General features: G+C 41.5%; 1 protein-coding gene and 1 long non-coding RNA gene across 3 annotated transcripts in view; one reads left to right on the forward strand and one right to left on the reverse strand.

Moving 5' to 3' along the window:
• LRMDA (leucine rich melanocyte differentiation associated) overlaps positions 1-20,705 on the reverse strand; it is a 755,532-nt gene that overhangs the window by 365,091 nt on the left and 369,736 nt on the right.
• On the forward strand, positions 3,446-15,204 carry LOC308478270. Of its 2 annotated transcripts, XR_013987005.1 has the most exons (4): positions 3,449-3,520; positions 3,856-3,929; positions 10,845-11,026; positions 15,095-15,204. It is a non-coding gene; the product is annotated as an uncharacterized lncRNA (long non-coding RNA). The 2 variants fall into 2 exon arrangements; XR_013987004.1 differs by lacking the exon at positions 3,856-3,929 and having other exon boundaries at positions 3,446-3,520.

Here is a 20,705-nt window from a genome sequence, read left to right on the forward strand (position 1 = left end):
TAATAATAATAATAATAATAATAATAATAATAATTTATTATTTGTACCCCGCCCATCTGGCTGGGTTTCCCCAGCCACTCTGGGCGGCTTCCATAGAAACAAAAAAACAGTAAAATATCACAGATTAAAAGCTTCCCTGAACAGGGCTGCCTTAAGATGCCTTCTAAATGTCAGGTAGTTATTTATTGCTTTGACATCTGATGGGAGGGCGTTCCACAGGGCGGGCGCCACTACCGAGAAGGCCCTCTGCCTGGTTCCCTGTAGCTTTGCTTCTCGCAATGAGGGAACCGCCAGAAGGCCCTCGGCGCTGGACCTCAGCGTCCGGGCAGAACGATGGGAGTGGAGACGCTCCTTCAGGTATACTGGGCCGAGGCCGTTTAGGGCTTTAAAGGTCAACACCAACACTTTGAATTGTGCTCGGAAACGTACTGGGAGCCAATGTAGGTCTTTCAAGACCAGTGTTATGTGGTCTCGGCGGCCGCCCCCAGTCACCAGTCTAGCTGCCGCATTCTGGATTAATTGTAGTTTCCGGGTCACCTTCAAAGGTAGCCCCACGTAGAGCGCATTGCAGTAGTCCAAGCGGGAGATAACCAGAGCATGCACCACTCTTGCGAGACAGTCCGCGGGCAGGTAGGGTCTCAGCCTGCGTACCAGGTGGAGTTGGTAGACAGCTGCCCTGGATACAGAATTGACCTGCGCCTCCATGGACAGCTGTGAGTCCAAAATGACTCCCAGGCTGCGCACCTGGTCCTTCAGGGGCACAGTTACCCTATTCAGGACCAGGGAGTCCTCCACACCAGCCCGCCCCCTGTCCCCCAAAAACAATACTTCTGTCTTGTCAGGATTCAACTTCAATCCATTAGCCGCCATCCATCCTCCAACCGCCTCCAGGCACTCACACAGGACCTTCACCGCCTTCACTGGTTCTGATTTGAAAGAGAGGTAGAGCTGGGTATCATCTGCATATTGATGGACACCCAGTTCAAATCCCCTGATGATCTCTCCCAGCGGCTTCATATAGATGTTAAAAAGCATGGGGGAGAGGACGGAACCTTGAGGCACCCCACAAGTGAGGGCCCAGGGGTCTGAACACTCATCCCCCACCACCACTTTCTGAACACGGCCCAGGAGGAAGGAGCGAAACCACTGTATAACAGTGCCCCCAGCTCCCAGCCCCTCTAGACGGTCTTGTTATAATTATTTCTGCCCTGCAACCACCTGGTGAAGGGCAGATTAAATATATTACAAACAAATACACAAATTCTTCTGAACTAGACTGTACTGTTTCTATGTTTTAAGATGTTTAGCATTACGTTAGCAGTACCACCTAAATGGTAGCACCAACAAGCAGCAATAGCTGTTTTGTAGATTCTGCTGTTGTGATAGAAAGGGTGGAATATAAATATTTTAATAAATAATTTTAGCCAGCACTATGGAAAGGACTCTGACGACTGCACTATTTACAATGAAGCTAAGTTTTCCCCTGTTCTAAATCAATCACTTGCGGACACTTCCCAACTGCTGTTTTGCTTTCCAGGCGCCTTTGGTCATGAAATTTCTTTTCTCAGATAACTGTTTTCTCCCATTTTCAACTTCCTTCCAGACAGGACATCCTTGTCTTCCCAATCAACTGAGTTCATTTTTTTATTGGAGGTCTAAAGGACTCATGGCATGCAAACATCCCGTACTGAGAAGCTTAGTTGTTTGAAATGTATCTGCAAATATTCAGTACCTCCGGTTCTGGTGACCCCCATACACGCTAGAGTTCTGACCATTACTTATGATATCCAGTTGCTAAGTAAGCGTTTCAGGAAGAACAAGGAGAGGGCCATCAAGATGAAAGGAGAAGAAGCAACCCTGAAGATAAATAAACCCATGCTAGTTAACAAAAAGAGATTTGACACTTGCTTCCAGCTTCCCCATGTTTTAGGCCTGAAAAGTGCTTATTGGTAGATGACTTTAATCCAGAGACTGGGACCTTGTGGCACTTCCAGATGAAGTTCCACAATTTCAACATCCCTGACCATTGGCCATACTGGCTGCGGCTCATGGGAGCTGCAGACGAACAACATCTGGAGGGCTATAGGTTCCAGATTATTGAATTAACCAGTGTTCTATGGCAAACTGATTGATGGCCTTGGATCAAAGATATTTGGGTTAAACTACTCAAAGATGGGTATGCGGGTGGCTGTGGTTTAAACCGCTGTGCCGCTTGGACTTGCCGATCGGTTCGAGGCCCCGTGACGGGGTGAGCTCCCGTTGCTCGGTCCCAGCTCCTGCCAACCTAGCAGTTGTTCGAAAGCACGTCAAAGTGCAAGTAGATTAATAGGTACCGTTCCAGCGGGAAGGTAAACGGCGTTTCCATGTGCTGCTCTGGCTTCACCAGAAGTGGCTTATTCATGCTGGCCATATGACCTGGAAAAACCGTCTGCGGAAGTGGACAAATGCTGGCTGCCTCGGCGTGCAAAGCAAGATGAGCACCGCAACCCCAGAGTCATTCGCGACGGGACTTAACTGTCAGGGGTACCTTTACCTTTACCTTTTACTCAAAGATATTTCTGTTAAACAGTCTTAAAGATCATCAGGTGCTCTTGAGATGTCCCTAACAGATCTGAGAGTATAAAATTTTAAGCCACCCTGTGCTTCTTGAAAGAAGGGCAGGGTTCAGATGTGATTAATATGTCTTTTAAAAATAAAAGAAACCCACCTGCAAAATGTTCCCTCATGTGAATGTTAGGAGCTAGCACGATTTCCAGTCACTCCTATTTTAAATTATATTACCTTTCAGGAGGAAAAAGAAGTCTTGCAAAATAAAGGCTAAAATCTCAAGGCTAATGTCTATGTTATGGAAATTAGTACTTGTAGCAAAGCACTCAAAAGCACCCAAACTGAGGTATGCTATCACCAGACCCTGTACTCCTTTAAACTTGAGCTGGGAGTGATTCTCAGTGCTACAAGTGATTAATATTAGATAGGGAGATGGGGGAACATCCAGCCCATGCTTATCCCTCATAGGGAGCAGGCTAGCTGGTTCCCCTCCAATTCTCCCTAGACATGAATGCGTAGCATGGGATCAAAGAGCCTGAGCCACAGGGTAGGGGGGAATATACTCTCCTATAAGGTGTCACAAACACACATCAGACTCCAGCTCCCAATTTCAAGACAGTTTATTAATAATCTTGTTTAAGAGACCCAATGGGAAAAGGCAGGATGGGGCATGAAAGAAAAGAAAGCAAATTTTTCTAATCATTTCTATCCTAATGTATTGACTTACAGATAGGCTCCTGGTCTCAAGGCAACCATAGATTGTCAGATGGATAACAAAGGCCAGTGTTTAAAGTGTTCTTGACCTACGTGGATTCTGATTGGCAGGTGGCTTTGATGCAACAATGAGATGACTGCCATGTAACCCAGAAAATGGCCAGGGATGAGCTAACAATGGTAAGGAGATGGGAGCTATTGAAGTGTTAATTGCTGCCAGTGTAGTAATCTGTAACCTGTGTTTTCGAGCCTGCCGTAGGTAAGATGTGATTGCTGTTTATATATGATTGAGAATTAGAGAAATTGGGTAATCTTAAAGGACAGGATATGGGTGGGGCAGAACCATGCCACACTACTTACCCATGGTGTTCTCCATCATGGGGAGAAACATTCCTGTCTTTCTTTTTCAACTGAGAAAATAAATGATTTTGGCCTTTTTGTGTGTGTTTTGCCTATTCAACATTCTGCTTGTTTGTTTGTTTGTTTGTTTGTTTGTTTGTAATATGTTATCTTCTTTGAAAAGCAAGATCTCACAATGAAATTTTACATTCCAATTGAGGACATAACACTATGTTTTAAATTCAAATACTATAGCTTGACCGTCGAACCCATTGGAAGTGAGGGGAAGAAAAGACTCTGAGCACACTGTAAGATATCTGGACCGAAAGGTGATTGTGCATAATTAAGGACACGTCTACACAGCCCCTACATCCAGTTTCAAAGGGGCCAGGAAAGACACACAATGCATTGCACTCCTTAAATACCAAGTACATGGCACTTTACTTGTGCGTTTAGTTGGTATCTGTATTGCATCTGAACAGATTAGATTAGATAGATAGATAGATAGATAGATAGATAGATAGATATAGACATAGATATATAGATATAGATATATAGTTTTTATATGTACTGTTTTAATATATGTAACTGTTTTACATATGTCTTCATTATTTTGTAAATTGCTTCAGGGTGCCTCATGGGAAGCAATTCTTGAATGAAGTTATTATTAACAACAACAAAAAACAACAACCACCACAACATAACACTCCATTTGAAGCTTAGCACAAAATAGCTACTTGATTCCTGCCCCATTTTCATGGGCACAGTGGCAAATATCCTAAATACATTGACATTTGAATGTCTGAAAGGTGGCATGAACATTATACATTACTAGTTTAACTATTTGCATACTGTATACATGTGCTATGCTGGAGACACAAAGTAAGAAGTGGACCCACTTCACTAGCTTCTCCTTTCCCTGAACTATTTCCATCCAAGCTGGTCATCATATGAACTTTATCAATGGGGACCAGAGTTAGTGCCACAATATTCTTGTTTTCCTCTTCCAGCCCCAGCCCCTTTTGCTCTTGTGTCATGTCTTTTAGACTGTAAGTTTGAGGGCAGATTAGGGTTTGTTTTACTTTACACCATCCTGTTCTATGGTGATCTGTGCATTTGTCTGGGTGCCTTTTCAGCTGAAGAGCAGGGTAAGAAGATTGTAAAGAAAGAAAGAAAATTAGTCAAGACAACATAAACACACAACAAGGAGCATATGCACCTTCAGGTTTCACTCTCACATTTTTAAAGGGTACATGCAACACAGGGGCACCTATATCCCAAACATATGAAGTAGCCCATAGTAACAACAGCCATGCTCAACACCGGACAGGAATGGACTTTACAACTAGGATGCCAGAGAGAAATGAGGATTTAAAATCCTTATAGGATTAAAGATACCTGTGCAATATTGTTCCAAGAAATGTCAACAAATTCCTCTCTATATATTAGGATGAAACAAACCATGACATTCTGGCTGTAAACCTGAAAAAAGGAGGCATAGGAACAACTGAAATAAACACTAAGATTATCACTGATACTTCTAAAACCGAAAAGTCACAGATTAGTCCAGACAAAGTCCATTATTTTAGACATTTATATCTGTAAGTTGACAGAGCTACTACTTATGCAAGAAGCAATAGAGGTTACTGCCTTAAAAAAAAGACTTCACACATTCCCTAATTAATTCAAGAAAGACTTCGAGTTTTAGATAATATTATTCCTTTTATCACTTGCCATCCAGCACTTGGTATAATGTCAACACTTACATCTTTTTCCCCCTCACCAAAATGATTTTAAAAACATTTTTTATCCTAAAATGTTCACCTCGATTTAAAAAAAAATTATCTCAAAGATAAGAGATTTCTTTCCATTTCAGTCCCACAACAAGGAGAATGTCAGCACAGCTTTTTTGACAGACAAATTATTGAATCAAAGAAAGAATATGCCATTAAACCCACAGGTTAGGAAATGTCAGGAATGGCTTAAAGAGATATTCCATTTATCTTCAAAACATGCACGGAATGTCACTAATGTGTGTTTATCATGTATAATCAGACAAAGAAAATATCGAAATAAAGTACTCCTGCATACAATAGAAGTCTCCTTCCATCTCTCAAGATATCAGTGCTATTCAAATAGAATAATAATGATGAAACCCTTTTTTCTTGAAAATGGAAATCAAGCGAAATGTAGATAGAAATGATTTTCTGTAGTTGATGTACATTTCTAAAAGTGCATTAACAGGAAATCCAGAACTTTTTAGGTCAATTATATTGTCAGCATTGTCAATGCCACTGAAATGAATACCTAAGCAGCACATATTCCTGCTGGAACAGAGACAGAGAGTGAAATCCTGCGTTCTTTTATACTAGGAAGAAGGAAGGCACAGATGGATTTAAAGGGCTACTTGGTTATACAGCTGTCCTGTTCAAGCAAAAATTGCTCCAAACAATATTCAGTGCTACTCTAAGTTGCATAGAAAACAGAAGAAGCAACATTTTAAAGAATCATTTGTATTTTTTTATTATGATTTCTCCCAATTCTCAGTTAAATGTTTAGATCCAGTTGGAGTAAGCACTTTTACTCCTTATTTAGTACACCTCTTTTCCATCCTTTCTACATGGAGGACTTTGTACATGGTTCTTCTCCACCACTGTTACCCATGTTGTCACCACAACAATCCAGTGAGAGGTTAACCTAAAAAATGACTAACCCTAGGTCACCCAGGCTGCATTCAGACTGGGGGGGTTTTGTGAAGGTTTTTACTTGTTATAATCTTACAATCTGCCCCGGTTACCAGTGTTCATGTCACAGTGCAGTAACATGTTGTTTTATGGAACTGTGGCTTTTTGATCAATATACCGCCGTGTCATACTAAATTTCAAATGCTGAGAAAGAACTTTATGCTGGTAGACCACCCCAAATTTCATCAATGGGATTTTCTGAGTTAACAGGGTTGCAAATGGATTGTTGGGGAGGAAAATTAACAGCTAAGCAGGAATTGGAATCTCAGTCTCTCAAGTCCACATCTAATACGCTAGAGCAGGGGTCGTAAACTTTTTCAAAGCTACCGCCCACTAATGAATCTTTCTTGATGGTAAAATTTCTTTACTGCCCACCAGTGCTCGATGGAAGGAGGATTCAGCTTGCACCATAGAACCCCCTACCACCCACCTAGAATCCTGAAGCGCCCACTAGTGGGTGGTAGGGACCAGGTTGACAACCCTTGCTCTAGAGCATGGGTAGGCAAACTAAGGCCCGGGGGCCAGATCTGGCCTTCTAAATCCAGCCTGCGGACGGTCCGGGAATCAGTGTGTTTTTACATGAGTAGAATGTGTCCTTTTATTTAAAATGCATCTCTGGGTAATTTGTCGGGCCTGCCTAGTGTTTTTACATGAGTAGAATGTGTGCTTTTATTTAAAATGCATCTCTGCGTTATTTGTGGGGCATAGGAATTTGTTGTTCTTCTTTTTCAAAATACAGTCCGGGCCCCCACCAAGGTCTGAGAGACAGTGGACCGGCCCCCTGCTGAAAAAGTTTGCTGACGCCTGCTCTAGAGTGAAGATCCACAAGTGGGGTGAGAACATAGCCCTTAACAATAAGTGGATTGTATCTGAGGTGTGTGTCACCATCCTTTCCCTGTTGTTTAGCACCCTTGCTACGCAGAAGATGAAGAGGGAAATTACTAGATGCAAATAAAGGCAGGGCTTTATCATTGTGCAGATGGGAGAATTTCAACAGGGGGAGATTTTCTCACCCCTTGCTTGCTGAAATGGTCTATAAGGTAAAGGTAAAGGGACCCCTGACCATTAGGTCCAGTCGTGGCCGACTCTGGGGTTGCAGCGCTCATCTCACTTTATTGGCCGAGGGAGCCGGCATACAGCTTCTGGGTCATGTGGCCAGCATGACTAAGCCGCTTCTGGCGAACCAGAGCAGTGCACGGAAACGCCGTTTACCTTCCCACCAGAGCGGTACCTATTTATCTACTTGCACTTTGATGTGCTTTCAAACTGCTAGGTGGGCAGGAGCTGGGACTGAACAACAGGAGCTAACTCCGTCGCGGGGATTCGAACCACCAACTTTCTAACCAGCAAGTCCTACGCTCTGTGGTTTAACCCACAGTGCCACCCACGTCCCACAAAATGGTCTATACAACTATTTAAATTGCAGGTGCCCTTGCTGTGTTTGTTCATGTTAGAGAGAAAAGGAGAAAAATGGGCATAATGTATTAAACAATTTAAACGGGGCTGCATGTTGTAAGTTAGGATGAAAGCAGGTCCAGGGTTTGTTGAGTTTGAACTGCTGCATTGCCAACATATTTGGCAGTCAATCATATCCCAAATGTTCTCCTAATCAAGGATGTTCATTGTTACTAGTGAGATGTAGATAAAGATATTATTTACTCATCTGATTTCTCTTGCTTATTCCACCTACATAACATATGTACTCTCACATGAGCATAGTGACACACAGAGCCATCAAAAATAAAAACGTCTGCAACATATAGTTGTAACACATGGTTGTTGTTGTTGTTGTTGTTTGCTGTGCAGCCATTGTAGTTAAAACCACAACTGTGCATCTTGTATGTTGCTTAAAACTTAACAAAGGTCCCATGATGCTACATATGCATAAAGCACTAGCCAAACTGAAACCCAGGAAAGGCACTGTTACCTGACAGATCCTTAGTCCATGCGGGTGGCTCTGTGTTCTAAACCACTGAGCCTCTTGAGCTTGACAATCGGAAGATTGGCAGTTCAAATCCCCATAACGGGTTGAGCTTCCATTGCTCTATTCCAGCTTCTGCCATCCTAGCAGTTTGAAAGCACACCAACACAAGTAGATAAATAGGTGCCGCTGCAGCGGGAAGGTAAATGGCATTTCCATGTGCTCTGGTTTCCGTCACAGTGTCCCGTTGCATCAGTAGTGCTGGCCACATGACCCAGAAAGCTGTCTGCAGACAAATGCCGGTTCCCTTTACCTGAAGCAAGATGAACACCACATCCCATAGTTGCCTTTGACTGAACTTGTCTGTCCAGAGGTCCTATACCTTTTACCTTAGTGCATGGAGATGTATTCACCTTGCTTTCTTTGATAATTCCCCATAGCTCATAACTATGTTTCCTTCACCACATGACACAGAATCAGCAGTCATTTTTTGAGATGTGGAGCACTCTAAAGTATAAATTGACAATTGTAGCCTGCCAAGTGGGGGAGGCATATAGAGAGATGAGGCATAGGTGTGGAAGGGCTCAGTTCTCTGCACCTGCTGCAGGTGGAAAGTGTGTGAAGTTTGTGTGGATTTTGCATATTTCTGTTGTAGAACATGTACACACAGCAGAGAGCCCAGATGTGTGTCAGGTTTACACAGTAATGAAATAGGCTCATGTACACTCATAAGTCTGACATAATATTGTGACCTAGTTCTCACTGATGTGGCAGACCTAGGTCTCAGCTTTTTCACTTTAGAATGCAGTTGACGACTGAGGTAACTGCACACCCTACAATACCCCTCTGCCCCACCCTGCTTCACACAGAAAACTACATGTCAGAGGAAATGCTAGGCTAGAACATCTAGCCTAACATCAAGAACAGGCATCCCCAAACTCAGCCCTCCAGCTGTTTTGGGACCACAACTCCCATCATCCCTAGCTAACAGGGCCAGTGGTCAGGGATGATGGGAGTTGTAGTCCCAAAACAGCTGGAGGGCCGAGTTTGGGGATGCCTGATCTAGAACAACTCATCACTTCCATAGTCACGCCCCTATGGGGTACTTGTAGTTTCCTTCATGGAAATGATATTTGTCTAAGGAACTGATCTTGGGTAAAATATACCAAACTTTGCCTTGTGAGAGACTGTCTCCCAACTTCCAATAAAATTGTTGAGATTCTAGTGTGGTAAAACTATGTGATGTGATACAGAAGTTTAAGATGACCAAATATTACTGTTTCTCAAAGTAAGTCATTCAAGAAAGAATCCCATGCTGTTCTCCCATCCACAACCACCCCAGTAATCGGTCTCTCCCAAGCCAAGCTCACACCAAAGCTCATGTTAAACAAACAATTTGGCAAATCAGCATGTCTATATTCATTTTTCTGACTTTCCCTACAGTTTACAAATCTAAATAATATCTTACTATTATATGCCCTTGCTATAGCAAGGCATAGTGTTCATGTTTATTATATTAAATACAAAATTAATAGAGAGAGTTTGGAGAATACTTAACTCCTTCGCTGGCAACTTAAAGAGAGAGAAAATACCAGGAGAGGAGGAAAAAATTGGACACCAGAAAAGTAAATAAAAATATATCTAAAGAGATATATTTTAAGAGATAATGCAGCATTTCAGCACTTTGCCTCTTGAAAATTTAAATGAATGCTCCTTGAGAGCAAACTACAAAATGCTAACCTTGAAGTGTTGAGTGGCAGAAGGAATTATGGGTTATTGTACTGTCAAAATGCCAGACAGCTGTATGTTGAGTTACTGTGTTATTTAGACAATCAGAAACTTGGAAGCTAATGTGACTTTTTTCCTTCTGTGTGAAAGCGCCTGACATGCGTCATGATAATTTCTAAAGGGACAAAATGTGAGGTAAAAGGGGGGAGGGAACAGGGGGAAAACACCCAGTGCCTTTTTGAAGCAGGCTTATAGGTAGAATAGGCCTGCCAGCAAAACTGATGTGTACTATGTCATTAATATTTCAAATGGTCCCCAGATAGCAGAACAGGACTTTCCTATGAGGTCATAAAAGCCTTAAGATCATATGAGTAAGCTCATAAAATTATGGTAGAGGATCTAAAAGCTTTAATTTATGGGTCAGAGATGAACACCTGCAGAACACGAAACCCACTTGCTTGTTGGTCTGAGGGTAAAAGACCTGGAAACTAGTTTAACATAGTGGTGGGGAAACTGAGTCAGTGGTGCAGCTGGATAATTTTAGACTCTGGACTTAACAGTGTTATGCTTTCTCCCTTTGTAGATGGCAATCCATATCACTTCATGATATGCATTGAGCTAGTTCTGTTATGTGGGAGCAACTCCTGACTGTGCTGCTTAGTGGAGACCTGGACTTCTGACCCCAAATAAGAACATAAGAATAGCCTGCTGGATCAGGCCTGTTGCCCACCTAGTCCAGCATCCTGTTCTCACATGGCCAACCAGAAGCCTGTGGGAAATCAGTGAGCAGAACATGAGCACAAGACCTAGTAGCCATCTCTGCCATGTATCTGTCTATTCCTCTTTTAAAGCCATCCAAGTTGATGTCCATCACTGCCTCCTGCCTGCCCAGCACTATTGGACTAGGATGTAAACCAGGAAGCTCCCAGTTCAAAACTTCCCTCTAACACACACTCCCCGAGTGGACTCTGGCAAACAATTTGGAAGATTCCTGACATAATGTATGTGAAGCACTCAGAAACTCAAATATGTGGTAAGTACTACGATAATACTACACAGGATTGCCTGTGCTTGGTTAAAAAGAAAATATTTTCTCAATTCTTGACATTCGTCCACAGTTCCAGAAAAATTCAGTTCCAGATATAATTTATATTATTATTTATTGCATTTACATCCCTTCTTCTTCTTCTTCTTCTTCTTCTTCTTCTTCTTCTTCTTCTTGGAGCTAATGATGGTATACATGGTTCTCCTGCCCCTCATTGAATTGCCACAACAACCGTGTGAGTTAGTCTAGGGTGAGAGGCATTAACTGCCTCAAGGTCACCCAGTGTGCTTCATGGTTGCATGGAGATTTGAACTTAGTGTCCCAGGTCCTAGTCAGACATTTTAACCACAATGCCTCATCGATGATCATTCAGTTGAGAGGTTTACATACTGGAGAATTCTTCTTCCAAAGCTGGTATTTGCTTGGAGGGGAATTTCTCACTGGTACCAAAAGCATCCTATGCATATTTCCAGTGAGCATATGGTGCCACCAGCAGCCCTGCATCTAATATGAAAGTTCACATTTCCCAGGGAAATCAGTATCCAAAACATTAATACATGTGCCCTTTCTGCCCCTCTTACTTGACAGCCATGTCTGACATCCTTATTAAGAAGGATGTGAATTGCTTCCACCAAAAAGTTAATTTCATTTTTGATGCAGGCAATCCATTTTGAGTACTGAATTCATGGGCACCTGATTCACCTATGATCACCTTAAAAAAATAATAAAGATTGTGTGTTTGTGCATGTGTTTGAAAGCATGAGTTGGTCACCTCTGTGATTATCCCTGACATATGATGTGGGGTTCCAGACTATATATCTCATCAGCCCCAGCTAGCTTGGCCAGTGGTCAGGGATGATGGAAGGGGTGGTCCAGTAACATCTGGCAAGAACCTTGTTGGCTACCCCTGTCATAAGTGATGCTATTTGGCAAGCCCCTCTACCCGCACTCAGCAACCACAAGACAATTTTGAATCAGCACATCCCCATAGGTCCATTGCGGGTGTGCACAGAAAGCTGTTTGAAATTTCTGATTCAGGAAGTTCTGAATATGTAAACCCCCCCCCCAACAAAACTCCACACTTGAAGCCACCATGTTCAGGATTCTGAAAATTGCATTCATAATCTTTGACTGCAAGCACAAAGTAAACCCCTGAATTGCTCCATTATCTCCATTTTGAAAAATAAGTTTCAAGGTCAAACTGGTTTCCTGAAGTCCATTTCATCCTCAAGTTACACTACAATGCAACAATCGGGCAAAGACAGAATTAATAACATGTGAACATTAAAACCTGGTGATTTCTGCCCCTCCAGAAGTATTTAACAATCATAAAAATATGTTGAGGTGTGAACCTCAGTTGAATTAAAGCTAACATTTCAGAAAAAGACATTTCAATTATGGTTGGCTCTGGTTAAGGGGTTTAAATGAGGGATGCCTTGTCTTTTCCTTTTTCCAGCTTATTAATTTTTATTTTTATTTGACAGTTAACCTAATGCTAAGATAATACTGTGTAACTTTAATGCTGAAAATTGATATACAGCTATAGGCCAAGCTTTGTGATGGATGGGCTCTACCTTTGCACAAGAAGCCATACAATTTGATTACCATTGTTCATATTGAACCCAGGTGATGAATATTCTAAAGATTAATATTTGACTTAATAAATGCTTCTTTTGTTCCAATAAGTACAGTGTTGCTTTCTAAGTCAAAGATAGCCAACCGAGCTAAAAAAAAAAAGGAAAAGGAAAAAAAGAAACCCTGGGACATCCCATTTGGCCTAACCCCATCTTTGGCATTTGCTTCCTAGGATGGGTCAAGGAAAGGGTCAAAATGGGTGTGATGTGATTGGCCAGTGAGAATGCAAGGGGGGAGTAAAAGATAGAGTGGGAGGTTTTGAAAGTCAGTTGAGGTTTGGGAGTTGGGAGTTGAGGTTTGGGAGCTGGGAGTTGAGGTTTGTCACTTGGGAGTTGAGGCTTGGGTGTTGGAGAAGGAAGAGGGTGGAATAGGCAGTGGGTTGGTCGAGTTGTATTGTGAGAGAGTGAGAGGAATTGTTAGGTTGAGTCAGATAGACAGTTGGGAATAGTTCAGTTTGAAGTTGTTAGGAACAAGGATTAGGAGACTGACAAGAGAAAAATAAACCGAAACCATACGCTTGTTCCTGCATTTGAATATAAACTTGATTATTTGTTTATGTTAACAACTGTCTGGACTCCGTGTGTCCCCGTGAGAAGCGGGGTGGTGGCAGCAAAGAAACCAGTCGCAGTGGTGGCACAGGGTCAATAGACCGTGAAACGTCCGGGGGCCCTGTGTGATTGCCACACCATCCTTCTCCCTTCTCCAGTATTTTGCCCTATTTTAACCAACCTATACATTCCTCTTTTTTCACATCTTTCCTACCCCCCCCCAAACCTTGCCACCAATAATATACATTGTGGATTGTCTCTTATGCGGACAATCACTTCTGTGATCCAAGGACCCTTGGCTATTTCAACACAGAAAATGTAGACTCTCCCTGCCTTCCCAGAGAACACCAGTTTCTCAACAGCAATATACTGAACACACGGTTCATTGCATCAGGTTATTTAGTCTTTATTATCTACACAAATATTCTTAATCATTTCCCCTCATACCCAGACTGCTTATTTCTTATTTATAGCTATAAATAAAAAAGCTGGTAAGATCATATTTTACCGACAGTTGTTCCAACGGCACCAGACCCTTTCCAACATTACGAATCAGCATTCCTCTATTTCTATGCATGCTTTATTATAAAAGGGGTTTACCATAAATACTGGAGTTTGAATTCCACCCAAGTAATGCATTAATAGATACTAAACCATTAATAATTCTTGTACTTTTTTTCATAAATGGGCAAAGTCCAATAAATAAACGATAGCTCTTACATGTCAGAGCAGGGTTAACAAGTACCAAGGAGATTTCAAAGACAAACTACTTCCAGGGCCTGCCAGAATGAGAGATTCATAATGATGCCACAAATTCCAGGGGCCCATTTTTTACTGCCCACTGTGGCAAGTATCTGAAATTAAATGCTAAGCAGAAATTTGTCCCCGAGTTCTGACATGCAGTAGTTAAGGGTAAACAATCTCCAAAATTAAAAACAGATTCTTGATAATAAATCCCAGCGTGTATATCTTCATAACAGACAACTCTCCCTGTAAATCAAGAGCCTAATCCATCGCCACAGAAGCCCTTTTTTCATATTAGACCTGATGATTCACCTGAAATATTTCATCTGTCTCCACGCCTTAATGAATGTTCACAATTAATTCCAATAGGGGGAAAATATTTTACAAAATATTCCAAAGGAGATGACAGTATCTGGCATAGCTGTCATATAAGAAGCTTCAATCTAAGGGGACAGAATACTGATTTTTTTTTTTTTAATTTAAAAAACCACAGGGTTTTTGCCTAGGGTACTCCAGTATGAGGTGGCCAAGTGCTCACTGGAATGCACTCTCTCAATTCAGACTGTAGGTGGCAATCAGTTTTGAAAGCTTCTGTATTTCAAAATGCTCCCTGAAAACAGAAAATGAAGAAGAGCTGACAGTGGGCTGGGACAGAATCTTTCTCCTTGGTGTGCTCATGTTCTGTTTCTGGGGAGCTTTTTATATGGAGGAATGTTCAAAACTGGAACCTCGTACCTGTGGTCTGAAGTGGTGCAATTTATTCTATCACTCATTCTTATCTCCGTTACCTGCATGAGGAGGTCAGGTCTCACCAAAAGTATGGACAATTTCTGGAGTAAACCCCTGAAGTCATACATGCCACCACAGGGCAGCCACAGACGTTTGTTCATCAGCCTGCCCCTTTCTGTTAAACAGGGTGAAGAGTCTTTTTTCTTTTCTTTCTGGCCTCAAAATGTATTGGACCAGGTGCCTAGTGTCTGCCAAGAGTAAAAGGGAAGCTCAAGGACTATAATAGAATGAGGATATTGGTAGAAGGAGTGGCATGTTCATTGGACTGTTAAGTGTAGTGCAAGTGTTGACGTTTTATGTTTCAGTCTATACAAAATATATATATATTATTATTTTGCAGTCGATGGAGAGCAAATGAAGCCCGGATTCTGCGTGTGTCCGTCAGCTCCTTCCTGGAGCACCTCTGCTTGGTGGTGGAAACTATGGACCTGTTTTTTTTTTGGGGGGGGGGGTTATTATTATTAAAGATTTTCTTGTTTTACAGAGGTTTGTGTAACGTCTCTCGTATTTTTTCCATGTAACGTTTTTACAAATCAGTTTCATTTGTTGAGACATTGGGGGGGGAGGGAAAGGGGGGAGGGGGGAAGATGGGTGGGGGTGGGGTCGGGTGGCGATGTTTCTATTTGCTTAATGTATGTAGGGTTTGGTGTCAGCTCGTGCAGGTTCTCTGCTGTTCACTTGTGTTCCTTTGGTGGTGAGAGAGGTTGGGGTTGGCCTAGGGTGTGGTTGTTTGTTTGTGATTGGCTGTGGTGATCTTTGTTTTCATGTGTGAGTGGGGTGGGTGGGTATTTTGGATCAGGTTAGCCATACTGATTTGTATGCTGTTGGTGGATTTTTGTCATTGTCTTGTTGGGCTGTGTATGTGATAAAGGGGAGCCATACCGAGGTAAAGGCGTATTCTTCTGTTTGTCCCCGTGTCAGTTTATTGGTTAATTTTTCTAATAGGGCTGTTTCCCATACTATTTGGTACCATTGGTCCATGCTTACTCCTGACAGGTCTCTCCAGTGTCTGGTTATGGTGTTTCTGGCTGCTGAAAGTAGGTGGGTTATGAGTGCTTTGTGGTGTAAATGGGTGAAGAGTCTTATTTTAACTTGAAAATTGTGCACAAGCAGGAAAGTGCCGGGTGCTGTGTTGGCTTTCCAACCATACCTCCATGCCCTCTGTCACTTTTCTCCCAGCTTGGCTCACTTCCAGCACAGCAAAACAAGTGCTTAGTTGGAACACAGTGAGATAAAGCATAACATTCATTCATTCAATTAATTTAATTAATTAATTTGTATACCACCCTTCATCTAAAGATCTCAGGGCAGTTAACAGCATAAAAAGACAAAATACATAATCAAAACATATATAAGGGCATAAGAACAGCCTGCTGTATCAAGCCAATGGGCCATCCACTCAATTAGCCTGTTTTCACATTGGCCAGCCTGATACCTGTAGGAAACCATGAAGCAGGAAGACCCAAGCACAAGAGAAGTCTCTCCTCCTGCAGTTCCCAGCAACTGGTATTCTGAAGAATACTGCCTCTAACAATGGAGGCAGAAGCCATGGTCAAGAGCAACTGAATAAGACTTGCTGTTGGCAGGGTCACCTCTACATTCATGGTCAACAATAGAACATGAGAGGTATCTGGGGGTTGATATGACTGCCAAAAATGTGAATCTGCTTAAGGATAACTGTGAAGGGTGTTGGATTGAAGAGAAGGGGGATTTGGAAATATGGGCAAATCAGAAGTTGTCACTGTTGGGCCGAGTTATTGTGGTGGGGATGAGGGCTGCTATGTTGTTGGGGATGTTGCTTTTGTTTCAAACACTGCAAGCTTTGGATGGGATGGAGGGTTTCAGGAGGTGGCAGAGGGATGCTCCTAGAGTTGTTTGGCAGGGCAGGAAGCTTTGAGTAAAACTTAAGATATTGATGGATGTTAAAGAAGGAGGAGGACCTGCCCTGCTAGACCTTTAAATTTTGCTGTGAACCATCTGCTTTTTGCTGGCTGAGAGAATGGTTGCTTTTTGAAAACATTGAAGCGTTGGACAATGGCAGATGAAATTGATGGACTATGTGGAATTGGCGGAAATGGCTGGCGAGATCTGAGACCAGGGTGAAGAGACAGTGGAAGAAGATTGGAAAAAGATTAAAGACCATTTATAGAGATATTGTAAAATTAAGGAATGTTAGAAAAATGTTGGAATGAAATTATATGGCTTTAGTAGAAATGTCATAAGGAATCAGGTATAAATAGATTAATAGAAAATTAAAGGAAAAGTATGGCAAGAATGTGTTAAGATAATTATAGAACAGAAAACAGAGTAAGATGGAAAGGAATTGCTGAAAACAAATAATAGAAGTGGAATACAAAAAGGGAGGTGGGAGGAGGTCGCTGGAAATAAGGGAATGAAATATAAGATATTGAAAATGTTTGAGTTGATTTTAAACTGTTTTTGCTTGTTTTTATTTGTTTTTTTTTAGTTCATGTAGCGTTTGTGTATTGTATTTGCATTGTTTCTTCTTCTTTTTTCTTTTTTCTGTTTTTTTGTTTGTGTTGGAAATGCTAAAAAGGTAATAAATATCATTTTTAAAAAAAACAATAGAACATGATGGGCCACCGCCATCCATTCTTTACTCTGGATGTTCAACAAAGCCACCCATTCAAGTTGTGTCTGCATGGTTGTGACATCGAGTATTGAGGTCCATGTGGGTTGGGAGAGCAGGTTAAGTGAAGAGGGGGCATTTTAGAACCTGTATTAGAGCTTTTCCCTAGGGAAAGAAAAGTCAAATATGCTCTTTTGCCTGTGTAAGAGCTTGTGCAACTATCTGGTCCGGTAGAAGCACTAGAACTATGAATTCTTCCTATTCCAACATTGCATGAACTCTTCCACAATTATTTATACTATACTGTTATCATTCTCACTATCCTGCTCAGAGTTCTTTGGATTCAATCTCAGAACAAGAGCGAGATGACCAAGAATTCAGTGCAATGGATGGACAGCAGCTTACTGCACAGGTGCCTGTTTTCTGAGCCACATCCAAGAAAGCTCCCCCAGGAGGCAGTGATGGCCACCAACCTGGATGGCTTTAAAAGAGGATGAGACAAATTCCTGGAGGAGAGGACTATCAACGGATACTAGCCATGATGACTATGCTCTACTTCCACAGTTGGAGGCAGCCGTGTTTCCAAGTACCAGTTGCTGGAAGCCATGGGAAGGGAGAGTGCTCTTGTGCTCATATTCTGCTTGCTGGTTTCCAATAGACACCTGGTTGGCCACTGTGAGAAGAGAATGCTTCACTAGATGCCTATTGGCCTAATCCAGCCAGCTATTCTTATGTGCTTGTGTCTAAACTGAATTCACTTCTTAGCCGGAGTCTGGATCATGACAGGGGTAGTTGGTTTTTGTGCACTGCACAGTTCCCTAATGGTGAAAACATTGTGGTGTTTATCAGTGCACTTGGCCATCCCAAAGTATGAGCAAGAGCTTAAACCGAAAATCACATGAATTAAAAACTCAACATTTAAATGTGTGTGTGTGTGTATGAGAAACATTGTAAGATTACTCACAAAACTTGAATTTGAAGATCCTTTCAAATGCATACATCATAAGGTTTCATTTCATGAATTTGAAGTTGTTGTGTTAGTTATCAGCTGGCCAAATTTAGCATTTAACATCCTTTGTGTCTGCTCAAATATGTATGCAAAAAAGGTATCAGTGAGAAGGGGGAAAAGTTAATACTAAGAATTAAAAAACTGTTATTGGAACCCTTTTTTAAGTACACAGCTATTCTATACACTGGACACAATCCTGTCAAGGTAAAAATTTAACATCCCATTGGTTTCAATGAAATAGATTTCAGCACATACTTAACATTTTCATTATATAAATGGAACTTTAAAATGCTCATGTTTGGGTAGATTTCTCTCTCTCTCTCTCTCTCTCTCTGTGTGTGTGTGTGTGTGTTTGTTTGTTTGTTTAAGTGGACAAGAGAAAAAGAAATTGTATTCTGCAGGTTTAATATTGCTCCCTAAGAAAGACTCTTGCTGTGTAGCGGGTTAAAAATCTCAATAAATGCATTTATAGCGTAGGAGCAATATTTTATATGAACGCTACACTTTCAAGTAATGACAAATACAACTGGAACATGAAGAACAATCTTGTCTCGGGCTCCTTAACAGATAATGACTTCAAGGTCATTCCATTAGTGATCACGGCAGCTTTTAAATGAAACACATATAACCCTAATCCAATTAATGAAAGTATCCTACATTTCTTATACATGCTAATCTTGAATGAATGCTTAAACCTTGGTCATTCACCAGAGCATGCATTATAAGTCAAAATGAGAGGAGCACAATAACATTAGAAGCAAGGCAGAAGGGATGGGGAGGTGAAAGGGAAAATGTGCTTAGCATTTTTAAGCTGCTTTCAGTTCCTTTGGTACCCCAATTTTGTGGATTTGTTTCAAAGTTAAAATCAATTTTTTAAAACATTGCAAAAGTAAATTAGAAAGAACACTTTCGCTAGAAACCAAGTAGCTCCTTTTTTCTTTTTCTTTTTGTCACTTCTACTAAACATATATTCTCTGGTTTACCCTTCACCTCCATTTCCTTTTCTCCATTTGCTGTCTCTTTGGCATTGAATTTTAGATCCTAAGTTCCTCTTCTCACCTTTTGTACATACTCAGTCATATATCACACAACACCATTTGCTTATTCTTTTCCCCATTTATCACTTTTAATGATGCCTTGCTGCTCAAATTTTCCAAATACATTAAAAATTGTATACAATTTCACAGAACTTTTTTGTCCTTTTAAAAGTTACTCTAGTAGGAATTATCAACCTGACGCTATATTACAGTTGAAATGTCTTCTCTAGCCAGAGTTCCAAATTTACAATTCTTATTACTCTGTAATACTTAAATGCAGAGAAAGGTGAGTTCTGGCATTTTGACCCATCAGGATAGCCAGCTAAATTATATCTTCATTTATCTCCTGCATTAAAAATATACCCTGAATCTTAAATTGTTTGAACATTTGGTGTCTATGCAGTTACAACTTTTCTTCTTCACCTGCTGTTGTTAACCAGAAGTCCAAGGATGCCTTTGTGGCTCAGTGGTAGGGACTCATATTGTCCCAGCTGCTGAGAGAGCCATAGCAATTCTCACTGTAAACTGAGAGAAGACGCTTATTTGCTCCAGGCTGAGTCTTCCAAAAACCATTAACCATGTGGCATCATCAGGTCCACTAGCAGTACCCTGGATCTGAAGTGAATGGGACACCTGGAATGATATTACCCAAGAAGCCAACACTCAGGTTCAGTTTCCTCTCTATAAAATGAGGACAATAATGACCTTTACAGAGGTGGAAGGGGAACTGGTTAATCTGCCTGGTTAATCCTGAGTAGGATGGCTATTTTCAAGACAGGATCCTTGCAGTGTGTTTTTTTCTGTAGCTAGGAAGTGCAGTAGGTTAATGATACTGCTCTGTTCAACATGCAAGGTCAGAATGCCCATCATTCATGACCCCTGGACATTGCTAGTCACAGGGGCAGATATTACACCTGAGCTGATGTTATGCATATTCCATTCCTAGAGAAGGCTCTGAGACTAGACTGCACACAGTCCCAAAATAACTTAGAAAATAAACAACACTCCAAGACACAAATGGCCTTTCTATGTTCTCTTTTGCAGAAGCCTGTCAGTCAGGGCAGTGACAAATAGCAGTACGTGGTCTAACAGCAGGGTCATCCTATTCTGCCCATTCCTCCAAGTCAGAGAGACCCATGTGCTTATCATCTTGATAGCATCTTCTTCTCACTATTTCTCTAACCCAGTGATTGAGCTTACACTGTCAAAACCTAGCATGACCATTTGCCTGTGCTCTAACTCTTTTGCACCAAATATTGCTAGAAGCTTGCCTTTAGAAATGGAACAAGACTGCCTACCCAAGAGGATGCTCTAT

The sequence above is a fragment of the Podarcis pityusensis genome, assembly GCF_964106645.2.
Source record: "Podarcis pityusensis genome assembly, chromosome: 5".
Lineage (NCBI taxonomy): Eukaryota > Metazoa > Chordata > Lepidosauria > Squamata > Lacertidae > Podarcis > Podarcis pityusensis.